The sequence below is a fragment of the Telopea speciosissima genome, chromosome 6, assembly GCF_018873765.1.
Source record: "Telopea speciosissima isolate NSW1024214 ecotype Mountain lineage chromosome 6, Tspe_v1, whole genome shotgun sequence".
In the NCBI taxonomy this organism is placed as follows: Eukaryota; Viridiplantae; Streptophyta; class Magnoliopsida; order Proteales; family Proteaceae; genus Telopea; species Telopea speciosissima.
In genome coordinates this window covers 51,932,961-51,938,754 of record NC_057921.1, presented here as the reverse complement: position 1 = coordinate 51,938,754, position 5,794 = coordinate 51,932,961, and positions in this window count along the sequence as shown.

Here is a 5,794-nt window from a genome sequence, read left to right as displayed (position 1 = left end):
TAAGTAATTGTTTAATCAAGGAATCAACAACCTCAATGCTTAACCTTTTTTTTTTTTGGTAGAAACCTCAATGCTTAATCAATAGAGTCTAATAAGTACTATTATTACTCTATTGCCCAATATATATATAATACTTCTTTTCCTGTTCTTATTTATTTGGAATTGGGAAATGGGTGGATTACTTTCCATGATAAAACGTACCAACTACGCTGCATTGAATCAGGTTCCTCTCTCCTGCAGGAAACCCTATCTCACACCTTGCCAGTGCATATCTTTTAATGTCGGCCTGTTTGACGGAAGAAAAGGAGTGGGATAGTGTCGGGGAAAAATCCAACACAGACACACAGGGGCACAACGCACGTGATGGAGGTAACGCGGGCGTGCTAGAGCCTTTGATGCAGGTCCAAACAGAACTGGAAACAGCCTATCCTAACTTCCGACCAGCCTCTTCTAACTTCCAACCAGGATGAAATTGTCTGTTTTAAATGACTAAACGGCCTGTTCTAAGACGAAATGGCCTGTTCTAACTTTCAGCTAGGCCGAAACGGCCTGTTTTGACTGGCAAAACACGCCAAGTTGTAAACTTCATCAGTTCGTGGCTGGCAGAGTTGTGGAAGCTTCATCAAAATCATTTTTGGGAGATGCTTGGAGAATAACTCTAGCAATTTTGTTTTTTGGCCTGTGTTTCAGAAGACGACCATTAACATCAAGTTGCAAGTTCCATGAATCCACGGCCGACAGAGTTGTGAAGCTTCATCAAATCCGTTTCTGTGAGATTATGCGATTGGGTAGTAGAGTAGTTGTACTGTAAATGTCAAGTTGTAAATCTCATCAATGTCGGATTTCGTAAGTTGTAATGACTCCAACGGATACAGACTGCAAGTAAGCAATTTGATCTTCAATCTTCTTCCTTTGCTTTGTCCATCGCGATTTTCTTTTACCCAAAAGATCTTAGAGCTACTTAGGCATGGAAGGACCCCCTTCTCGTCCTGGTTAGAAGTCAGAACAGGCCGTTTCTGGTCTCTTAGAAGATACCATTTCGTCAGTTAGAACAGGCCGTTTCGGCCTGGCTGGAAGTTAGAATAGGCCGTTTCGTCCTGACTAGGAGATGGAGCAGGCCGTTCTATCTTAGAACAGGCCATTTTGTCCTGGTCGAAACTTAGAGCAGGCTGTTCCGTTCTGGTCGAAAGTTAGAACAGGCCGTTTCTAGTTCTGTTTGGGCTTGCGTCAAAGGCTTTGGCACGCCCGCGTTACCTCCACCACATGCGTTGTGCTCCTGTGTGTAGGTGTTAGATTTTTCACCAACACATTTAAAAAATTTTCCTACAAATAAATGAACTTTTAAATACTCCTGCATACAGACACATGATGGGGTAAAATGGCTACCACAGCCACCCCATGAAAGGTGGAAATCCCACCCTTATTAATGCTTCTGTGTGTTTTTCTATTGGTTCCCTTCTGATGCATAGGTCTGGACCAAGGTTCTAAGTATCGGTATCGTATCATTCGTATCTGGCGATACATATTGGTTTTGCTAGTCCTTGATATCGATACCGTGCTGATACTGTATCGGTAGCACGATATGGACAAGGGGTAACATGGTTAGAACACTCATTTTTTAAGAAATTCCAGGGGTAATTTTGTTCGATACAATCGATCCAGGCCGATACCGTATCGATATTGTATCGGTTGTGCATGTTGCTGATACCCGTTCCAATACCATGCACTAAAACCATGGCCTGGACAGAAAACTCTTCCCACTTTCTTTTCATAGGTAGGGAAGGGAAGTGAAAAGAAGGGGAAAAAATATGCATATTTGTTGTGATTGATTTGGGTATTGGCACGGGTTGGCCCATATTGGACAGTTTTGCCCCTGTTTTTCTTTAAAAATCAGGTTTTCTTACAAGTTTATCTCCGGTCCGTAGTATGTACTGTTTTATAGATACTAGATCAATCAAGTATCAATATTGGTGTCCGATACAAATCACCCAATATAGCTGTTGTTGTTGAAATTGAATAGATAACTTGTCATTGGGAGACCTACACAATTTAAACTAGAGAGTGAGCATAAGAGAGGGATGAAGTTGGACTCCATAGAGGACTCTCCGATGCTTAAATCAAAATCCGGACAACAGCATAAGAATTTGAGAAGATAAAAGAGCAATAGTGAATGGAATAGTTCCAGACGTTGTCTAGAGAGTTTACCTTGAACTTCACCTTCTTATTTATAGGAGAAATGGAGTATGGATTTGACTTTTTAACATGACGGTGGAGAGAGACTAGGCCTGTCCACATGAGGGCAGTGCGCTCAAACCTTTCGCGAGAAGGGGGCACATCCGGACCTTTCTAAGAGAAAGTGGTGCGTCCAGACCAATCTGCGTGAGGGTGGCACTCTCTGGCAGACTGCAATGTTCATTTAGTGAATCTATATAATTGTAGTTCGATATCTCATTCTAGCCTTGCCACATGTCAACTTACCATAAACAAATTCATTTTAGGTATACCAATGGCCAATCCGTGTCCGATGAGTTGGGGTCACGTTCACGTACATGAATAGCTTGTAGCTATTCAGATGGAATCACTCCATGTGGGTCCCACAGAGTGGATTCCATCTGAATGGCTGTGAGCCGTTCTTGTACATCGTTCACGTACGTGAACGTGATCTGACTTGTGTCCGATGCCTAAAACCACGGAGTTGAGAGAGAACTTTCCATCTAATGGGGGGCAAAAATAACCATCCTACCCCCAGCCCAAACGCACTACCCGGATGAGATCCACCTCCCTCTATTAAAGAGAATTGAGGAAATTAGTGGACAGGCAAATTGAGGTGATATTTTTCCAATATACATGTTGTTGCTTATTTCCAGGTAAATCATACAAACCAAAACAAATACTTGCAGCTTGCGTTCTACATTTGGTGTTTGGTGGGTATTCTTCACTTTTTACCTATTCTTAACAAGCGATTGGCGTTTGGTGGGTATTCTTCACCTCTTACCTATTCTTGACAAGCAATTAAGGGCTGACCATGGGACCCAGCCAGCTCTTTTGGCCAATAAATGGGGATAAGAATGTGGGGAATCTCTTTTTCTTCTTGTTTTGTTTTATCCAAAAAGATTAAAAGGACTGCAAGTTATATGGACAAGAGCTAGTGCCCTTCTTAGGCATAAAATGAAGTGGGTTAGATCCAAGATCCGTTTTGATCTATATCCATCAATGAGGACTTGGATCTTGAGTTAGATCCATATAGATAATTGGGTTGGACCAGGGTCAGGCATGCTGGAATTTCCTTCAAAAAAATTTTAAATGGTCCAGACTCTCAACACCTAGAAGCCATGAGGGGAAGCTATCAAATTAACCAAGAAAAAATTTTGAGTGCCCAATTAAAAGCAGAAGTAGATTCTATGTGAGCCACCTTAGTAGACCTCCTTGGAGTCCTAAAGGACCAGGGATTTAGTAAATGGTATCGAATATGGGATCGGTCTCCGATGATACTGATCCGTTATCAATCTGAATCGATCCCTACCAGATGGAATTGTCTCTGGGTTTATTTAAAATTCAATTTTTTTTTTACCATTTTACTTTTGGTCTATATCAATCCACCGATATGGGATCATTTAAGAATTGATATTGGCTGTTAGAAAAACAACGTAATCAATAAGTATGGGCGCTAGATTGGGCCAGTCTAGTAACGGATATGTTAAAGGGCTTGATTTAACATGTCCCATCAGCTCTGAAGCTTTTGATGTATCGGTCAAGTACTTAACATTTGGTATTAGAGCCAGTCACCAAATCACGGGTTTGACTCGCAGAAAGGGCTATCTAGGAGAAGGGCTACCTGGAGTAGAGTGAAAGCCATCAAGAAAGAGCTACTTGCTGTCAGGCAAAAATCCTAGAGCAGAGCTGCCAAGGACAACGACTGCGAAAGCGTGGTGGTATGTTATGTTCCTAATGGGGCTCACTCTAATGTATGGGCACTAGATTGGGCCAGCCTAATACGAGATAAGTTAAAGGGCTTGTTTAACTCGTTCCATCAGTTCTAGAACGTTTGGTGTATCGGTCAAGTACCTAACATACTACAGGTTGTGATACATTTAGTCATCAGCCACGATGAAAATTTCCTCGTCAAATAGGATGATTTGCAAATTTAGGGTTTCTGTTGGTGAGGTGAATGAAGGTACAAACATTTAACCATTTATTATATCATACGACGTCAGCAACTAACATCAACGGACTAACTGAAGGGGCGAGAGTAACACGTTTAGTACAGTAAGAGTGATCAGAATATTTTCTAAAAACTCGGAGGTGGTTAGTGTATTTATGCCTATATACAGAGAAGGTTTGCGTAGTTTACTAAAATAAAATACATTTTGAAACTTAAAACTAGGGCTGCAACAGGGTCAGGTTGGGTCGGGCTTTTTAAAACCCTAGCCCAACTCTGAGTCCTCTTAGCTGGGGCCAAACCCGACCTAACTTTGATTGTCCTTGATCATGGAGTGAGAGAAGGGAGAGATGCATGGACTGGATTGAGTTGGGATGGATCGAGAAGAAAATTATCAATATTACATAAAATAATACTATAATCAAATATATTCATTTATTATTTTCATATATAATATATTATATAATAAAATATGTGTAACATTTAAAGTTTATAATATATATAGTATATCAATATATATGTTATAGTATAACTTAAAATAGGGTCAAGTTGAGCTGGGCCGAGCTCTCGGCCCAGCCTGACACCTCAACCCTGACCCAACCTGATCCTGACTCAGGACTAGAAATTTATAGCCCTAACCCACCCTCAAAGCCACGTATCTCAGCCCAAGCCCTGTATGGGAGCTCAGCCCAGCCTGACACCTCAACCCTGACCCAACTCGACCCTGACTTAGGACAAAAAATTTACAGCCCTAACCCACCCTCAAAGTCATGTATCTCAGCCCAGGCCCTAAATGGGTTGAGAACGGGTCAGGGCGGTTCGGGTCGACTGGGCCAAATTTGCAACCCTACTTAAAAACCAACAAACCTATGTTAAAGCACGTCTTTCTATTGATCCAACCGCCAGTCCCAACAATTTTAACTTACCTTTCATGAAAAGTGAATAATTGAGCCTAATCCTAAGCGCGCTGCTCACTGATTAACTGAACTGTTAGTCTGTTACAGTCCAGCAAAGAGACCTACCTGGCTACCTATACATGAAGTCTTAAGGCCTCGAACCGACAGCTTTTGTTAGCCCCAACAAGTAACAACTCTACGTCTGTTGACCATAGCTCCTAGCCCTTCGCCCCTTCACTACTCCCAATGCACCGATTTGGCGCCATCCTAGGTGACATATACAGCTGTTGATAAATGATCAGAAGTGCAGTGCAGGTGAGCGACAGTATCTTTACCCTTTATTTTTTCTCTTTTTCAAACCTAGCCTATTTCTAGGGTTAATAGTTCTTCCATGTTTCGAAGAATAGAAGCTAGGGTTTATTAATTAATTCTTATTGTTTGTTGTCAATCTCTTCATACAACTCTGTTTCCTCTATTTTTTTTGAATTTTGGGAAAAAAAATAGGGAACTGTAACTGAACATATCATGTTCATTTTTGCAGACCAAAAATATTTAAACAAGCAAGATTAGATTCAAGTGTTACCGACTTACAGTACAGTAGTCATTACAAATAGTCATTTAGGATTATTACAAATACATCTACACCACACGGCTAGAGACTTTATAGTACTCAAATTAAAAATTCAAACAAGTCCTTGTCTTTCTTGGATAATCACATTAATTTACACTTATTGTCCTC